Raw genomic sequence first — 20,742 nt, 5'->3', positions numbered from 1 at the left:
TTCTGGAATTTTTAATCTCCCTCTTGTAACCACAGGCAGGTATGTTCCAGAAACAATAAGAAAATCCGAAGAAGGTAAACAACACAAAGATTTAACCTTGGGGCACAACTGGGTCTTCTAAGAGGAGTGAAAACTGGCACAGGTTTAGTTAGGAGCTGTCTTGACCTTTGCCTCTGCTTCGAATAGTCCATTGTTTCCTGTGCTGTGTTGGATCAACGCTCAATTCCCTCCTCATCGCTCAGGCTTTCCCATGCTGTATTTTTTCTTATAGCACATATCGCTGCCTGGAAGTGTTTTATAGGTTGAGCAACCCTAATCTGAAAATATGAAATCCAACATGCTTCAAATTCCAAAACTTCTGCAGTGCCGATTTGATACCACGGTGAGGAAAAGTCAACACCATGACACTGTTCCACACACAGAATTATTTAAAACATCATATAAAATCACCTTCAGACTATGTGTGTAAGGTATATGTGAAACATGAATGAATTGTATGTTCAGGCTTGCGTCCCTTCTCCAGAATCTCATTACATACATGCATATAGTCCATAATCCACAGCACTTCTGATTCTAACCATTAGTGCTAAGAGATAATCAATTTGTGTATACTTAATTGGTTTATTATCACCTCTCCCTGAAGAATGTAAACCCCGTTAGAGCAGGAACTGTGTCTTACTCACTGCTCTAAATCAAGCATTTGCAAAAGCATGTGGACATTGTAGGGGCTTAATACACATCCACTACAAGGATCAGTGCCTTATTCAGGCCATTTCTGAACTGGGCAGCTTTGCCTTTAAACCAGTTTTTTTCCTCCCAAAGCAAAGACTTGAGGAGTCATCAAACCCGTGGTTTTACTATTTTCAAGAACAGATGAATTTTTTTTCTATACAAGGCCAATCTAAAGTTGATGTAAAGAAAACGTTAAGCAAGCGCACACACAGTGGCGCTCAGGTGTGACTGAGTAAGGGAAATGAGACTTCAGTGTCTGTTAAACACTACCAGATCAGAAAGTGCAGATCCACAACCCGTCGTTGTGTCAGTAAATAGTCTTCATGCGTAAAAAATGTAATAGCCTGCATGGTTTAACTTGGAGTAATTATGAGCTGTCCTTTTCAGCCTCACATAATGTATGTTGTATCTGCAGTTCTCTTAGAATTATCTTTGACTTGGGGGGGAGGTATAAGTTACATGTATGAAATTACAACCGAAACTTATTCGCAATTGCATCTATATTTATTCTCTTTTAAATTGTTCCCATAACTTTCAAGTCAGGATTAAACCTCAGGCCTACGACTCTTTTTTTCCCAAATACTTGGGTCCATTGGTATCTGGAATAGAAAGTTTAAAACTATTCAGGAACATATTGTATCATATAAAACTCTCCCTAATCTTACCCCAAAATGAATGATTATAAATAACTAAATTTCAGTAGCTCCCAAGTCTTCCAGCAGGAGGAAAGAAGCCCACACTACTCAGTAATTTAAATACTCAAAGTGGAGTGGGAGAGAGGGAGTCCCATGTAAATGAATCAGCCTCCCTATTAGTATGATTGTTTTGAAAATCACAGTTTTATGGGAAAAAATTGTTTTGTGATGATATATTTGAGGAATCCTCTTTGTAAATGAAATTATGTTGAGAATGGTTTCCTCTGGAAACGTCCTGGGAGGATATGGTGGGTTGACTTACAGGGAGTGGTAAACAGTAGGTGAGGAAACCTTGTCCATAAAAATAATTATTTTCCATATGTTCAAAAAGGACCCCTCCTCCCTCCCATCAAGAAATGTGGTCAGCAGGCCTGCACTTCCTCTCCCAGCCAGATGTGTGTCGCTGGCTGGAAGACATTCTGTGATATTTATTTGATGCCACACACCTGCTGGGTAGATGAAGACAGCACCCGAGGATGATCTACTTTCAGGGCGCACAGGAAACTTCTGAGGACTTTGGCAGGTTACCCTTAAATCATTTGAATGCATCTTGATACCACTTGTTGCACGTATCCAAGGCTGCTGTGTTGGAGGCTCGTTGGAGGCAGAACTGCCAGCCCCAGGGAAGAGATTTCCGAGTCAGCAACTGCTTTGTGAGCGCACTGAGACTGGCAAGACTCGCTGCTCTACCAAACCTGCTCCATGTAGAGCGCTGTCCGCAGCACGCTGGATGAGAATTAGCCCAGGGGCCCGCGAGCGTGAAGCAAATCGTCTAGAAAGGGAAGTGATAGGAGTTAGAGAAAGGAGTATAAGCCACAGTAGAAAAGATATATCCAAGGAAGAAAATATGGATCTCCTGAGGGGCCGAGGCAAGGGTAGCTGCCAGAAAGAAACCCTGATGAAGCTTTCTGCTGGGAGTTTACAGGATGAAAGGAGGGTCCAGCTGAGATAGAGGTGGATAAGGAACATTTGAAACACATGGAGATATTGTCGCCCCTTAGGCCTTTGAAGTCACCCTTCCTTGGCACGTTTGTTTCTATTCCAAGACATGTATTGCCTGAGCCTGGGCTGTTGTGACGTGGTACCCTAGATAGTCAGGATGCAAATAAAAACAATTTGTGTTGATCTCCCAACAGTGCACACAGTCTAGCAAATTAACATTTCTAGGCAGATTTTATTAAAAATTGCAGTGTAACGTAACAGTGAATGTACACAAGAGATTGTTAGCTGTGTTGGACTTCCTGAAATTGGTGATGCCTGGACTGAGCTCAAAGAATAAGTATGAGTTAGCTGAGAAGAGAGATCAGGGACACAGAGGCGTTTAGCAATATGATGTCTCAGGAACTGCATACTATTCTGTCTTTCTCAAGCAGAACAGGCAAAGCAGGAAGCAGTGCTTGGGCCAACAGGTGCCTTAAGAGAGGTTGTAGTTTCCCCACCATCTTAAAAGCCCCTCCCTTGCCAGAGCTACTCTGTGCAAACAGAAAGTTGGAACAAGAGGGGTGTGCTTGCTTCCTAAGTGTGACTGACTCTGCAACAGCTCCTTCACACCTCCTGCAGCCCTCTGTTCTGCTGAATGGAAATTGTAGAGATTCCACTGGAGGAACTTTGACTCCCTGCTCAGTAGTTATAAGCTCTGAGTCTGATTGAATTAGGACATTGTGATTTAAAGGAGTCTTCATCCATGTCTGTAGGTTGTGGTTCAAAGACTTGGCTCCAAATGTCTTGCGTCCTCTGTATGGTGCACAGCAGTCTCCACTCAGGTCTCTTTTCCTCCTCTTAGCTTGTCAGTTGCTGTATAACAAATCACCCCGAATGCTTTCACATCCCCCCTTTTCTCCACACTAGGAGTTAGGAGGTACTCTCAGGACAAGGCTGGTCAGTGGTATTGGGTGGAGTACTATGTATTTCACATGGCTACAAAAAGAGAAAGAGAGAGAGAGTAAAAGGCCCACAAGTTACACTGCAGGAATTTAAAAAACAGAAGCATTGGCATGTTCATGATAAGAAATCTTTAAACTACTGATGACAATTTTTCAATACATTCTATAGCAAGTGTGCTGTCTTTAATGAGGGCTTGCAGATTTTATGGAGACATCATGAGCAGAAGATGAGTTCTTCAAATATTTGCTGTTAAAAATATATAATCCATAAACAGTGGGATGGAAGATTATTCCCCCCTTGGATAACCTAGAAAAGAATACAACTCTATTTTAAAATCCTTTCCAGTTCAACAGTTATCCAAGCAAATAGTGTTGACCAAGGTGTTGAATGCACCAGTTATAATTATGCTTCCCTTTCATAAAGCTAAGTCATCAAGAATAATGCTGAAAATAAGAAGACAGTCATTTATTTACCCTATCTGGCATTGTTAGTACTAATAATGCGATTCAACACAGTAGAATTGCTAGATAATGCTTTTGTGACTTTTATGCAAGTTATTGTTATTTAAATGAACAGTCTTCTGCACTGTAATGAAGAAATGCATGCTTTTTCCAACTCACTTATCAACCCGGATTGTTGGAAAATGAGAATTTGTGCCTGCCTTCATTCACAGAGCAAACTGGAGGTCACTGTTTTCAACATGAATCTTTTTTTTTAGCTTTTCAGCAGTGAATAATTAGGAGCTGCTGCTTCTGAAATTACCTGTATTCACTGTAGAAAAGCAAGGACTTTTATCTTCCACGATGAAATACGTTTTCTCATTCAAACTTTGTCATTCTTTTCTTAAATGGCATTTTACACTGCTGAGTCAATCCTACTTAGTAAAATAAAAGAAACGTATTTTATATGCCACAATAGCCTTGTTTATTATTTACTTTCTTAAATTTCAGCTGCTCCTTGAAAAGTGATCCAAATGCAAAAAATGGATTTAAATCAATTGAACATATAAAGCCATCATCCACATAACATGCTCTTCTTATATAAACACATAATCTTTGTACTTTGATTTAAACTGAATTGATCCTTGATCTTTATGGTTTAATGATTATGTGCTTTTATTGAGTTTTTTAATGGCTTTATTGAAATATGATTTACATATCATATAATTCACCCACTTAAAGTGTACATTTCAATGGTCCTTAGTATATTCACTGAGTCCTGCAGTCTTTACCACAGTCAATTTTAGAACATTTCTATAACTCCAAAAAGAAATCTGGTGCCCATTAGCAGTCACCCCCGCTTCCCTGCAGCCCCAGAAAAGCACTAATCTACTTTCTGTCTCTATAGGTTTCCCTATTCTGGATATTTCATATAATCAGAATCATACATTATGTGGTCTTTTGTGTCTGGCTTCTTTCCCTTATCATAGTATTTTCAAAGCTCATCCATGTTGTAACACGTATAAATCAGTACTTCGTATCCTTACGCTGAGTAATATTCCATCATGTGGATGTACAAATTTTACTCATGCCTTTATCAGTTGATGGCCACCTGGGTTGTTTCTGCCTTTTCAGGACTATAAGTAATGCTGTTTTGGTGTGGACATGTGTCATTTCCCCTTTTCCTCAGAATGGAATCGCTGAGTCACATAAGAACTCTGTGTGGAGCTTTTGAAGAACTGCCAACTATTTTCGAAAGTGGGTACTGTTTTACAGTCCCTCCACCAGTGCATGTGTAAGGACTCCAGTTTCTTCATGACTTCACCAACACTTGTAATTGTCTCTCCCTTTTATTATCATTGCCCAAGTAGGTGTGAAGAACTCTGTGATTGTGATTTTGATTTGCATTTCCCTGACAGCCAAAGATTTCATGGCCTTATTGGTCATTTGTATTTCTTCTTTGGAGCTACGTCTGTTTCTGTTGAGGTTTTACAAATCTGTTCATCTCAGGAATGTGATTAGCAGAGCTGAATTAGAAATAATGTCTTCCAAAGGAAAGTAATTTTCATGGACATCTATAGGTTGAAGATACTGTTTTTACAAGTAGTATTTTTGGTTTATAGAATAACTGAATTGTTCTCAGGAAGTAATTTACTTATACATTTTTTTTTTCAATTTGGTTAGCAATATGGCTGTTAGTGTTCTCAGAATCATACCTAGGAAAAAGGGTTAAGGATCAGCTTGTCCGGTTAGCTCATCTGACAGTAAGAAACCCAGGGTCTGACTGGTGATATGTATATGGGTTCCACAGAGAGTTGAAGATAGAATTGGGTCTCTAGTCACATGGAGTCATGTACTTCACATTCTTTTTCCCTTTGGGAGAATATAGCACTTTTCAAATGAATTTTCACTGATTTAAAATAAAAAGTAAGCCAGGTATGGTGGTACACACCTTTAATCTCAACACTCAGGAGTCTCATCATGAGTTCAAGGCCAGCTTGGGCTACATATTGAGTTCAAACCACCAAGTAACTAGATAGACAGAATCTGTCTCAAAAACCTGAACTACTAGCAAGACCCTGTCTCAGAAATCATCCATACATGTAAACATTCATACACATTTCTTAAAAATATTGAAAATCTCCAATTAAATAAAAAAGTTACTGTTGAGTACTCAGTACGTACTATTTCATACTCATAGTAGCATGTACAAGATTAATATTCTGTCCTTTTATGTGTAGGGAAACTGAGGTTAGCTAACCTGTTCGCGGACACCCATGTAGAGACTGTTGATTCTACCTGGACTTTCTGATCCCAAGCCCTTTCTTTGTTGGCCTGATGACTGAAAGGCAGAGTTGGCACTTTGGCACCCAGGCCATCTTGCAAGACTTCTGTTTCTGAGTCACTGAGTCACTGAAGCAAGTAGCAGGTGAGCCGTGGAAGGCTCGCGTGCCACTCTAGCTAACTCACTGACCTACTCTGATGTGTCTGACTGCCAAACTAGATGTGTTTCAACTGACCAAAGCGTGTTCAAATATAAAAATACTGTACTGTCAAACAGTGCTGGCATGGCAATTTATATGTGTACTGTTCTTTTCGATTACATAGCATGTGACTTCCACTTTTAACTTGATGCTTACAATGATAACGGTCTTTCTGTTGTGATTTTTGTGTATTGCATGATGAAAGTAAGGCCCAAAGGGCTTTTGTTGCTGTGATCATGAATGCTGAGACACAGCTACATCTCAAATCCAAATTTCTTGGCTCTGTGTAGTCGTATGCTTCCCTCCAGTGAACCTTGCTCTACATTAATGACATACTGAAGGACACTTATTTGAAAGAAGGCACTTTATACCATTGCTCCAGACAGCAACAGTAGGAGGAGGCTCATTCTTAGCCATGTAAAGAAGACTCAATCTGCCCAGCAATACATAGCACGGTGTTGTATTATGAAGGAACAGGAGCTCCTGTCATTGAACCGTTCAAGCTAGTGTTGAGTGAATGGCCATCTGGAGAACACTCTTGGAGAGATTTCTTTATTTCCTTATTTATTTTGTGGTACTGAGGTTGAACCTAGAATCTTTGTACTGTGCTACAACCCTAGCTCTTTTTAATTTCATTTCTCTTTTTTAAATCTCAAGACAGGGTCTCACTAAGTTGCTAAGTTGCCTGGGCTGAACTCAGACTTGAAATCTTCCCGCCTTCATGCCCCAGAGTGCTGGAAGTACAGGCATGTGGCACCACACCCAGCCTTTTGGATATATTTCTGTGCTGTAGTAGAGGGGAGAGAGAGAGAGAGAGAGAGACAGAGACAGAGAGTGTTAGTGGTGTTGAGAGGTGCAGTATTAGGTGCCATTTAAGATCCCATCCAGCTATGAGACTGTGTATCTTTGCTCCTAGGTAAGAGTGAGCTGAGTTCAACAGGTCCTGTGTATCTTTAGTGGGGAAAGAGACTTACACTCTAATAGAACTGTCATCCTGCGCAGTTTTTGGTATAGGGTTTTCTGTAACTAGATTCATCAGCCTAGATTACTGGTTTCCAGATGATTAGAATAGCATTCCCATCTATGTTAAGCATGACAAGGGTTCCATATTCAAATAAATTTGAATATGAGCTGTCAGTGTGCCATTACCTTTTGTGACTATGCAAGGGGCTGGGAAAATATATAGCAACTTCTAATATACTTTTTATTTTTACAAAGCATTTCAGAAGCACATTTGTCAGTTTAACCTAGTGATTCTCTGTATTGTTTGCTAATGAGAACCACCTGGGGAGCTTTAAAAAATATAATTGCTAATTTTTAACTAAAATGATAAAAATATGCATGGGGGAAGGACATTCTCTTCAATAAGTGGCACTGGGAATTCTGTAAATCCAGAAGAATGAAACTAGACTCTCTCTTGCCATACACAAAATGTATCAAACATTTAAATCAAAGACCTGTAGCTATAAAACTGCTAGAAGAAAACATGGAAGAAATGCGTTATGACATTGGCCTTGACAGCAACTTATTGGATAAGACTCCAAAAGCACAGAAAACAAAAATGAACAAAGACAAATGGGGTTACATCAAACTACAAAGCTTGGACACAGCAAAGGAAACAAACAAGATTGCAAAGAGAAAACATACAGAACAGGAAAAACTGTTAAGAAACTATACATCTTTTAAGGTGTAAATATCAAAAATACAGAATGAACTCTATAGTTAAAAAAAGGAGAAAAAATATTTTTTTAAATGGGCATTAAGCCTGAAACACATTTCTGCAAAGAAGACATGAAAATACGACATGTCTTTTGCATCCCTAATCGTCAGAAAAACACAAATAACAACAATAATGAAGTATCACTCTAGTTGGGATGGCTATTGTTAAAAATAATAATACTAAGTGCTGGTGAGGCTATGGAGAAAAGAGAGCCCTTATACACTGTTGATGGAAAGTACATTTATGATGGAAAGCAGCAAGAGGGTTCCTTAACAATTGAAAGCTGGAGCTGCCATATGATCCAACAGCCCCAATTTAGATAATATAGCCCGAGGAAGTGAAATCAGTATGTGGAAGCGAGAGCAGCATTCCCATGTCTATTGCAGCACCATTCGCCATGGCTAAGAAACAGAATCAATTAAGTGTCTATCAACTGATGCGTGTGTGTGTGTGTGTGTGTGTGTGTGTCAGAATACTAGTTAGCCCTTTAAAAGACAACATGGCTGGAACTGGAGGCCCAGACATTAAGTCAAATAAGTTAGGCACAGAAAGAAAAATAATGCATAGTTTCAGTCATGGGTGGACTCTAAAATGTTAATCTTAGAGAAGTTGAGGATAGAATAGTGGTTACTAGAGGCTGGGGAGAGTATAGGGTAGAAGGGATGGGGAAAGTTGGTCATTGAGTTCGAAATTACACTTGGGAGAAAGACACTCGGGTTCCATTTCACAGTAGAGTGGCTGTAGGTGACAGTACTGAGAAAATGGTCTGCCCTGCACAGGGCTACAAACAAGGCCTGACCTTACTTGAAAACTAAGAACTCTTAGCGACATTAGCAGCTTCCTCAGATTCAGACCCTCTCAATGAGGGGGTTGTCTCGAAACAAGATTTTCTACAAGCAGCTGAGGCTTGAGCCAGGTAACCTAAAATTCCATCCAGTGCTTATGCGAGCCAGAGGGCCTGGAGTGAAGACTAAAGTTGAGATTCTATTTAATAACAGTCAAGCACTATACATGGCATACTGCCCTTCTGAATCCTCAGGATAATCTCAGTTTCAAATGACTCACTCTGCTGAATGATCAGAACTTCCATTCAGAAATCACGGTTGTTATTAAACAGGAAATAGTTGCTAATTGTGCAAAAAGAAAATACAATTAGAATAGGCAAGATAGCCTCAGAAAAAAACTAAAGAGCACAATTAGGCATAGTTTCTATTTAGTTTTCAGTGTATGTAGGAAAACTCCAAGTTGCTCCAGTCACAGAGACTATAGTAACAAGAGCCCCTGATTCTCTGGGGTTTGGGGCAAGTATGGACATTATATGAATATTATGATTTTTTTTTAGCACAAAGATTTCCTCAAGACACCTTCTAACTGCAATTGTGGAATGGGTGGAATATTCCTAGCAAGAGCTCAAAGGACTGCAAAGCTGAATAGCATCTTTGTCTCAAGAACTTATATGAGAAACTCCCTTTTTCCCCCTTTTTTCTCCTATGAGCATTTTGTGGTTCACCATTGCAGACACTGCATATCTTTGTATCCCACACAGTCCCCGTGTTGTTTGCTGGTTGTGGTCATTTAATTGAAAAAAGCTGACATAGAGGTATTATAGGTCCCAATCCGTCATTTTTGTATCAAGTATGGTGTTACTGCTTTTGACCAAACCCCTTCGAAGACCAAATTTATTACAGTTCTTTAAGAACATTAATAACATAGGATGATAGAAAGCTGAAGAAAAGATGTGTGTGGCCTTGAAATACACCCGTTGTCTGCAGAACTGCACACTATGGCGTACTGCCATTCTAGCATTACAGAATTCTGGGTTGCATGGGTCTGCTGGTGCTGCTTACAGATTTCCCTTCAGAATGAGGTGATAGAGGACATAAGACTGTGGCTAGGAACCTGTTTCCTGCTTCCTGCAGGAAGATCCTGGAATCCTCCATCTCTGCCAACCCCGCAGAGAGCTGTCCCACCCGCTCCTAGAGCAGGTGGATTTACCACAGCTCTGTGTGTGTGTGTGTGTGTGTGTGTGTCTCTTTCTCTCTCTCTCTCTCTCTCTCTCTCTCTCTCCCTCTCTCTCTGTCTCTCTCTCTCGTGAGACCCCAGGCACCTGGTAACCCTGACTATACTGAAGTCCCTCCAGTGATCTATGCTTGTCCACCCTCAGACCCCCGACCTGAGCAAATGCGTACATGAACTCATCCACTCCATAGAGAAAGAGTTGTATGTTCATCAGCTTGCCCATCTCTCTTATTTTACTTTCTGTGAGATTCTGTGTCATTCTTCTTAACCTTTGATTTCAGAAATTTACATAGTCAGAAAATTGTGTACTGAACCCCTCATATCTTCAAGACCCACCTTCAACAACTACCAACAAAGGAGCCTTTCTTGTTTTATCTTCCTCTTCCCTTTCACCTGTTTTAAATTCGTTACCCTATTTTTACCTATAAATATTTCAGTGTGTAGCCCTAGCATGTGTAACACAGTTTTTTAGAAACTTAACCACAATAGCATTATTTAATAATAGTAACAGCAAATTTAATAATAACTGCAAAACCTGCCTCAGATTCATTTTCCTGGATCATTCAGAGATGTCTGTAGTCAGGACGTTTAAATTAGGATCGAGCCAAGGTGTACCTGTTGCATTTGGTTGATGTATCCTTAATGTCCTTTTTGTTTGTTTTTGTTGTTTGTTGGCACAGGTATCGAACTCAGGACCTTGTGCTTGCCAAACAGCCTTGATGCCACTGAGCTAAATCCCCAGCAGCGTCTTTAATGTCCTTTTAATCTACAGATCTGTCTCCTCTTTTTGTTGCATTTATTTTTTAAATGAATGATTGACCAGTAAAAACTTCTGCCTTGTATGTTTGGCTTGTTGCATCTTCATTGTGTTGTCTAATATGTTCCTCTTTCCTTCATACTTCTGTAAACTAGCTATTAGGTCTAAAGACTTACTGAGATACAAGTTCAGTTTATTCCATAGGAGGGACATAGTGTCTAATTGCATTCAGGAGGCAATGACTGGTAGTATCACTTTTATTGATGTCAAGATTGATGGGTGGCTTCTGTTATGGTTAAGCAAATTGATCCATAATGACATTCTCTGTCAAACTGTTAATCAAATAGCTTTAGCAATCATTGTGGTTGACGCCCACATCCATCAGGGCCTAAAAAATAGTGATTTTTATTTCTGTCATTCTTTCTGCATTTATTAGCTAATATTCTTCTATGTAGAAAAACTCATTAACAGCTATTTTGGATACTCTAAAATATAGCTCATGCAAGAAAAGCAGCATAAATACCTTTCTATTTAACAATTTTCAGAACATTGAATTGCACCAACAACCTCCAAAAGGGACAATTGAGATTCATTTTGTATATCGTTATAAACACCCAGCTTTATATCCATTTCATGTGTGTTATTATTCTTTTTGATCCCCAGAAAATGTACTTCAATTGGTGGGATCAATGGGATCCCTTCAAGGTGCCTCTTGTCACTGTTTGAAGGATCCACTCGTCTTCTCTAGGAGGATAAGATACCCCAAGCTCCTCATGGAATCAAGTACTTCTACAAGAAGCTAGATTCCTTTCCATAAGAAAGTTTGTAAAGAGTGCAGTTTGTCCACAAGGAGCACACTCCCTCCTACAATGGCTGTATGTGTCTTGGGGTGGTGACCTTCTCCTCCTTGGAAAATCAGGATGGATTTTTTTTCTGTGTTCACTTGGTTCCACATAGACAGCGACACCCCCCCAACTCCTTGTGATTCCACTTCTCCAACCATACAGTGTCTTGTCTTAGCCCATACAGCCTTCCCTTCAAAGTCAGGCGCCCCCAGTCATTGCTGGACTTCTAAGATGCAGTGTGGGGAACACTTCCATAATGCTGAAGAACCATGAAACCCTTTTCAATAAGGCTATTTATTTATTTTAAACTTTTGCAGTTTACTAATCCTCTTGTGAAAAAAACCACACAATTACCACCGATAAAAATCTTTACTTCATGGGTCATTATCCAGACTCCTACTTACTTTACCAGAACCAACATTGGCCTTTGCAGTTCCCTATTTTCATTCTCTTCTAGTGATCCTTTCACTATTTTCTTGAGGTCCTTTTCTTTTCATACAGACCATGTCTTCCAAGTCTATTTTGGGGTTCATTTTTTACATAATCCAAGGAATCGTAAGTGATCCAATGCCATTTGTCTTGCTCCACCAGAGTGGGCTCTGAATTTGAACACAAAGATGTGCTCATGTACATTTTGTTTGGTTTTTCCCAAATTTCTGTCTTAGGTATTAGTGCCTTCCCAGGGTGAAGGACATCAATTAGCATTTGCTTCTTCTGAAATAGGTGGTCATGAACTTCCTAGGTAGTCTTAGGTAGTTACTGTGTCAAGGTGGCAGCCAATCCTCAGGTAACCAGGATGGGAAAGAACTCTTTTTCTGAAATGGAGGCAACCTCTTGTTTTTATCCAAGCCGTTGATAACTAGATTTTGTCTTGTTTTTAACTCAGAACAGTAGTGCACAGAAATGATTCAGGGAAATGGTCCAGTCCCTGGAAATGGAGAAGAAACATAAAACCGACAGTCCAGCCAGGTGTGGCGGTACAAGTTTGTAGTTCCAGCTACTGAGAAGGTTACGTCAGGAGAATTGTGTTCTGTGGCCAGTTTGGGTGAATTAACAAGGCCCTATCTCCAGTTTAAAAAATTTTTAAAGGGTTGGGATGTAGTTCAATGGCACAACACACACACACACACACACACACACACACACACACACACACACACACCAATCTTCTCAGGTGTATGTATTTCCTAGGAAGCAGGGTGGTTGCATGTTGAAATTTTTAATTGGAGTTGCCAGGCAATTAAAAAAATATATTGAGGAATGAGTTTATTTCAACAATTTTTAGACCATATACCATTTGAATACCTGACAAAAATGATGGATCATTTCTAGAAAAAATGTACACACATACAAAATTTTATAGGCAATTTCATGGGCTTTAAGGACCTTAAACCACCTGAGAGTGTCATTTATTGTCATAAACTAGATCCTGATATGAATTGGCTTATCAGAGGCAGTAGGACTTGGAAGGCACAGGAAGGTACATAGCTGAAACCAGGATGCTCCACTGACCATAAGTTGTTCTTTGGTATACAGCTAATCCTGGTGCCAGTCCCTGATATCATATATGTAGACATTAAGCATTTGAAGACAGTTGAAGAGCATTTTAGCATTAGGTACTTTAAGACATGGATAGGAACTTGATTGTCTCCATCCAGTGAATGGTGTTTGGACTTGTCTCACTGATTGAGACATACATGATAAGGCATAGTGTCAAGTTCTCACAGTGAGTTGCAGGTGGCAAGAGTTATGTACTAGCCATGCAACAGGACCCCTTATCATTCCTCAACAGATTACAAGTTAAAAACTAAACCAAAAACTGATCCTTCATCTCAGTCTAAAAAACAGGAAAGGTGAACTCCAGAGTGCTTGAATTTCCCCACTGCCGTGTTGTTTTGCCTGTCTTCCTCCACTGTGCACCTCTACAAAACACACAGAGAACAAGGCACATTGTAGGCATTTAGTAAATCTTTGCTGAACTAATCCAGAAGACAGCGGAATTGCTCTCCAGAAAGGGAAGGCACATTCTTTCCCAAATAATCTCCTGCAGGAAAAAAATCTGGTAATTTGCTTATAAGAAGGAAGTATAATAGGAACTCATTTTAAGCAGTCAGTAACTTCACTGATGTTTCTCATAGAACAGAAAATAAATAGAATGATATTAAGTAGCCAGGGATTTAGCTCAGTGGTGCCACTGCCTCTCTCGCGCGCACAAGGTCCCAAGTTTGATCCCTGGTACCAAAAGTGAGAGAGAGAGAGAGAGAGAGAGAGAGAGAGAGAGAGAGAGAGAGATTAAGTAGCTGACTGAGCCTTGCAGCCTTGCTGTAGACATGAGTCTTGGGATGGTGTCTCCATGTACACGTCATGTGAAACCAACTCATAGTATCAAATGCTACCCTTTTTCTGGGCAGAAAAACTAAAGTGGTCATAAGTCTAATGATAGTTACTGATGAAAGAAAATAATGTATTTAATAAGATTTTATAAACGAAAGGGGGAAAGATGTTAGTACATTCTCTGGTTTTCCCCTTCTTCCACCCTGTCTGTCCATCTCTTTCTGTCTTTCCTTAAGATTTAGGATTAGTGAAATCTGTTCTTTAAAGGAATCCAAAATCCAGCCTTTAAGAACTGGGTTTGTGAAAAATCACCTTTGTCTTTCAAGTCTCCTGGCAGCCTGAGGACCAACTGCCAGATGGAGGAGTTAAATGTACCTTGCCTCCCTCAGCCCCAGAAGAGTCCATTCTGCGCTCCCAGCATACTCTGCTCTGCTCAGCCACTTCTCTGACACCATGCAGCGCATCTGTGGCACAACGGGCTGCCAGGGTGATGGAATAAACTTGCAGTCACCAGCTGTCTCATTTATCACAGGAAAGGATTTTACCTTGGGACTTTGCAGATTGTGTGAAGCCAGTCCCTGCAGAAAGAGCCAGGACATAGGCTACTTTCTCAGTTTCTTTCTTTTCTTTTTTTTTTTTTAATTGAGTAGGATCAGAAATATTACCTGCTAACAGTGAAAAAAGAAAAACTGAGAATGTCTCGCACACCTGGTGACATTGGTCGTAGAGGGTATGTGTTGCAAAGTGACAACTGGTTTACATTTCTCAACAACTACTAAATGAAATAGACATTTTCTGGAAGTAACTTTGCTTTTTAGCATCCCTTCTGATCAACACAGGCAATTTGCATAGTGCATAAAAAGGGAGAAGAAAGTTGTCCTGCTTGTTGTGCAGTAGATACTGAGGGGATGGTGGAACTTGTCCGTTGTCTGTGGGCCCAGGACGTGCACAATCACTGAAGTCTGATAGATGACCTTTGTCTTCACAAATAAAAAGATCGATAACCCCTGGTGCCATTACCATTTTAAACACATGCATCCCAGAGAGCTTATCTGAATGATGATTTTCAAGTACAGATGGCTTTCCTGAAATGGAAGAAAAGAAACAGAGTCATATGAGGGGCTAAGTGGCAGGCCCATTTACGCCTGTGTTCTCCAGCAGTGCCTGCTGTTAAACGTTCACTCTGCCAATGTTCTGACTCCTACACGGGAGCTTCATGGTTACTGATCCTTACATGATTATGGTAACCATTCCATGTGTCAAGCATGGGCTCAGCACTTTATGTGAGTGAATATTCTAAAATCTTTATAATATCCCTAAGAGATCAATCTTTTCATTATTCCCTTTGATCATGTCCTTTGTAAGTGGCCGTGCTGATCTCAGAGCCACAACTGCCTAACTTCTCAGCCTCGACAATCATACTGGCTTGTCGAGTTTTTGTTTGGTTTTGGTTTGTTCTCCAAAGGAATTGTGTGTATGGTCCTTTGTTTCCCAATGAGAAAGATTCCAAACCATCTTCTACCCAGGAACTCACAGCAGCCATGTGAAGGACTGGAAACCGGCCATAGCCCAGTCACTGAAAGGTAATAATTAATGAAAAGGGTGTCACTTACGGAGGCCAGTGACAAGGAACATATGTTTCTCTTGGATTAGCTTTTTTAACACTCCTTTAATAATATGTCAATATCAGCAAAGACCAAAATGAACACAAACAGACCTGAACAGTTTAAACCTTTGGGAAGAAAAATAGGAGAATAAAGCAGTTTCACAACCTGAAACACTTACTCTTCTTTTTCTGTGTCAGTAACAGCATTAATTATCATTGGTGGGGGCGTTTTTGTGCCACACAATTTGCTCACCTTAATTATCAATGGTCCCAAGAGACAGAAATTGTCTTAGTTTTATAACTGAAAACTTATGTCTACATATAGAATCTTAGGCGGACTTTCCCTCTGTGAAATTGACTATAATTTCAAAATGTACAACAGAAGCAATAAAAAAAGCAAATTTCTGAGGACTTCCGAGGAATCTCCTGTCACAAGTGGTTTAGGAGCAGTACGTACCTTCTGTGGTATGGTCCCTCGTCATTGATAGGCAAGAGTGGCAATTAAAAAAGATCGTCAAGTTGGCACTCCATTTTAAAACCAGCTGATTGAGGGCTGGACACCTTTGCTTTGACCTATAAAACGGTCTTTACAAAGACATACATGAGGGACATATGCCTTTTCGGCACAGTGGTACAGCCCAGGCTCGTGTCTGTCTGTGATTTGGTGAAGCCCTTTCAAGGCTCTCTGTGGGTAAAAACCTGATCATTCCCCAGAAAGCTCCAAGGGCTGAGCCTATGGAGTCAAAAGCCCCCATCTCCAGATCCCAGCAGCATGACCTGGTTGAGTTCTTCAATGTCCCTGGACTGGGCCCCACTGACCAAGCAGGAGAGTGTGAATATGACACATGCTACTCTCATCGGAGTAGCATGGGGCTCCCAGAAGAACCTGTGAGTGATCCGGGTTATATCAGAGGTGGAAATAGGGTTTATAAGGCCGAGCGATCACAACTGCCAACAAACCAGATTCCCTTCACTCTGTCCTTTTCTCTGCAGCCTTAAGAACCTGAGTTTTCCATTCTTGTGAGATTATGGCTCCCAGAGTTTACCGTAATCCCTGCTTTCAGCACCTTTGTGAAATAGAAGGAAGGCCCTGCCAACTGATAGTCACTTTGCAACTTGAACTTGTCTGCCCAAAGGAGGAACTGAGAGCTCTGACTTTCAATTCATTTAGAGTGAGGAGCCAGCATGCCCGAGTGTCACTTCCTGCTACTCACTGGCACACGGATCCCCCTTGACAGATGACATGTGGACTCTGCCTGTTCCTGGCTTATCAGTCCCCGGGACTGACCATTTCTTCTTCCTATTTATTATAGCTTGTACCTTTGGGTACTTTTGGTTTGGTTGTTTTTACCTCTTTGTTCTCTTTTCTCATGCCTTCTTTCTCCGTCTCTTCCTCTTTTTATCCTCCTTTCTCTCTCTCTTCTACTCTTCTTATCATTTTACTTAACTACTAAATCCATGAAAAGATCAAGTGCAACTGCAAAAATGGCAGTACAGGCTCAGCTTGGAAAAACTGATTTGAGACAAGATCCTAGAAAAATGAGATGTGCTCTAGATGCAGTTAACAATGAAAACTATGCTATAAAGGACCATTTTATATTTTTACCTTTTTATAGTCTGAATAATTTATACCTAATACCAAGAAATTACATGTAGTTAGTCTGAGTAATGTGTATTTTCCATTTGATTATATAAAAGTGAGTAAGGAACATGGGTTTTTCACTAGTAAATATCTGCCTTCTTTTTTATACCCTGGATCTGTAGTGAATGCATCAGTATGGGAGTCAGGCAGAACTGAAGAGAACAAAAGTTGGAAGGCTTTTACCAAGTTTGATTCGTATCTGTGAATCTGAGAGATAACATGAAGTTAGCCAAATGCCGGAGTAATACTGAGGGGGCGTTTACACCTAACCTCTTGAAACCATTGTGTAATTTTTTTTGCATCTCTTCCAGTCAGAAAATTTCATAGAGTAGGTGGAAAGGCATAGTAAGGAAAAGTTATTCAGTTAAGTATATTCATATTGCATGGTAAAATGAAGTTTTTGGTAATTGTTTTAACTGATGACTTCTGTTTGTCTTTGATAGATTCCTTCTATATGTTTATTCCACATAGCTTTCGGAAGTTTTGCTTTTTCCAATTAGAGGATAGATTTCACCCTTTATCTTTGCAGGTAACTGATCCAAGACATTTTTATGTAAATGGAGTAACTAATTGGTAGCCTTCATTTGGAATTTAAAAAGAAAGTAATCCATTTTGAGAGGCATTAACTATTTTTTAAGCCACAAGCAATTCTTTACTGAAGCACCTTGTTGCACAATTAGAAATTATTTGACAGCAGTAATCATAATAAAACGCATTACCCCTTACCAAATCAGCCTTCTTACAAGGAGATTAAAGGAATCCACTCACTAAGGGGCTGTGCAGCAACCTCATTCATAAAAACAAAATCACATTTTTGGGAACTTAAGGGTACCTATTGACAAAACTGTTGGGCAGGGCCAGGGATTTGGCTTGGTGGTTCTGCTTCCTGCCTCGCAAGAACAAGTTCGATCCCCGATACCAAAAAAACTCTTGGGCAAATGACATCAGGAGTTGAATTACCTACACAGCCTTTCTGAGAAGGCATCTAGTCCCAAAGATGTGCTAGATTCTGGGAAAGGCTGCTACAGCTGGCCTCCATTGAGAGCCCTTAAGCCTCTCTGCCTTCCAGCCCGATGATTTATGCAAATCAGAAGGCTTTGGCGATCTCCACTTCCTGGCTAGGCCAGCCCAACATAATCCACTTCCTTCGGGTTCCTGTGACCATGCAAATCTGAGCACTTCTGAATAGTCCCGGCGGAGTTGTGCCTCTCATTATTCCTGCCCCATTCTCCGTGCAGGGCAAGCATTCAGACTATGAATGGACAAGAGTTTAATTACTCACCACATCTGTCAGATCAGATTCAACTCGAGAATGAAGAGAATCCCAGACAAGCCCAGTCGTTTCTTTGCAGTGTTCTTCATGGCCGAGGTCATCCAGCTCAGTCTTCTAGGGAATATTTTCCACTCCTTGTTTCCCAACCCTTCTGGAAAACAGGGACCCCAGCTTTTGGAGATCCATTACTGGGCTTTTCACATTGTGTGTGGCCTTTACAAATGTTAATTAATCTTCCTGATGATGCACTGAGAGCACCAGGGAGCCTTTTATTCCCCCAGGGCTCCTGATGACCAATGTGAATGCCAGAAAGTTTTTCTTGCTGTTTCCTGAACCAGTGCTCCTCTTGCTACGTGCTCAGCTGCCTCCCTCCTCCCTGAATGTGTCCCCACATGACAGATTGACTACTCACATTACTAGGTCAACCAGAGTTTGGCACCATAAAGGTGGAGGCCCCAAAGCAGAGAATATACCTACAAGGAACGAAGCTCCTGCCAATTAAACATTACGGAGGCCTTGCAAGGAAAATGTGCATAACAAGGCCACTGGGAACCAGTCAAGTGTCCTGCTCCCCCACCCGCAGTACTGAGAACTGAACCCAGGGTCTTCTCTACTCTCATCCCTTTTTTCATTCTTTAAATTTTGAGGCAGGGTCTCACTAAGTTGCCCAAGCTGGGCTCCGACCTGTGAGCCTCCTGCCTCAGCCTCCCAGAGTTTCAGGATTACAGGCATGTGCGAGCGGGCCCAGCTGAGCTATGATCCTTGAATGGGCAATAACATGCCAGCCCCTAGGTCTCTGGCCGTGTTGGTGTCAACAGGGTTAAGAGAAGATTCTTTATCTGTTCAAATCTAAACTACAAGTTTCCATCGCTACAGTGATTTTAGTTTTTGTTTTTGCTTTTATCTGTTTTTCAAAGTAAAATTCATTCAACATAAAATTAACCATTTTAAGTGTATCATTTGGTATCTTCAGTACGTTCACAATGCTGTAGAACCATTACCTCCATCTGCTAGTCCCAAAGCACTCCCCTTACTCTCACAGGAAACCCTGAAGCCCCCGAAGGACAGTTCTCGCTCCCAGTCCCCCGGGCAATCTCCATGGATTCCCTGTTCCACATATTTCATAAACGTGAATCACACAGCATGTGACCCTCGTGACTGGCTTCTGTCGTGTAGCACAACGTTACGAGCTTCGCCATGGAACTCCACGGCGGCGGCCGAGGCATCTTCTCGGGTGTGCGCCCTTGTGTTTATCATTCTGTCAGTTACTCCTTCTCATGTGTTTTCTGTCTTGGATAATGTCATCGCCTGGCCCCCTCCTCCTCCCCTCACTCCTTTTGCCTAATTGTTCTTTAATTTCTGGGGAATCCACCCTCTGAAATCCCCCAGTCAGTTCTCATTGACGTTCCTGCCGCTCCTGCCCTTTTTCAGACACCATTCGTTCCCCAGCTGGTCTTTCTCAGGTACAGACCCATGTGACCACGTCCCAGCCCTGCTCAGTTTCCTGCATTGGCTCCTCCCTGCCTTCGGAACTTGGGAGGCTGCACTCCCCGCCCCACTACCTCCTCCGTGTCTGGTCCCCAGACATCAGACTGCTCATGGGTCTCCAGCACTGGTGCTCGCCGGCTACCCCTAAAATGTCCTCCCTCTCCCCTGAATTGTGGGAATGTGTTCCACCTTTATGATTTTTGCATTTTACATTCTCACCTTCCCTGATCCACCAGGGCATGAGTCAAAGTAAATTCCCCCTTTCTAATCCCTGGCATTTCATTTATCACTAATACTTCTACAGCCAGTTTTTAATGAGGGCTCTTTCTACATCTCTGTCATTTTTTTCCACCAAACTTTAAGCTTCTTGAGGGCAAAAATCTTGCCTGACTCATTTTCATATCTCTGCCACCAACCACTGTGTAAGTCTTCAATAAGTATTTCACTCAGTGATTTGTATTTTCTTCCCCAAGTAAAAACCACGCTAGGTCTATTAGAGGCTGTCAGGAGCACGGTAACAAGGACTAACATTCAAAATAGAAGCGATTTTGTTCTGTCACATTTAAGTTACCCACAGTGGTTTACCAGTTTCCATTAGCAGAAAATGCAACTTTCTCCCCCCCCATTATGTTCTTCATTACAGATCTCAAGAGTTTTATATGCAGTTGCCAGAAATCTTCCTTTTGACAAATTGCACAGGAGGCATTTTGAGATTGTATGATAGAGCTGATTGAATTTAGGACAAATTTCTCTACACTTGTTTTGCTCAGAACAAAAACGCAGACACAGGCTCCTCAAAAATGTATCTACTGATTTTATCCCAA

The 20,742-nt window shown here is 41.0% G+C and overlaps 1 protein-coding gene and 1 pseudogene across 5 annotated transcripts in view; one reads left to right on the top strand and one right to left on the bottom strand.

Annotated features, from left to right (window-relative positions):
• Vti1a (vesicle transport through interaction with t-SNAREs 1A) overlaps positions 1–20,742 on the top strand; it is a 363,959-nt gene that overhangs the window by 252,095 nt on the left and 91,122 nt on the right. The window lies entirely within an intron of this gene.
• On the bottom strand, positions 1,963–15,997 carry LOC117285288 (annotated as a pseudogene).

The sequence above is a fragment of the Fukomys damarensis genome, unplaced genomic scaffold (genome assembly GCF_012274545.1).
Source record: "Fukomys damarensis isolate Sample0158 unplaced genomic scaffold, DMR_v1.0_HiC HiC_scaffold_8, whole genome shotgun sequence".
NCBI classification, from domain to species: domain Eukaryota; kingdom Metazoa; phylum Chordata; class Mammalia; order Rodentia; family Bathyergidae; genus Fukomys; species Fukomys damarensis.
This window is presented reverse-complemented; position numbering and strand designations above follow the sequence as displayed.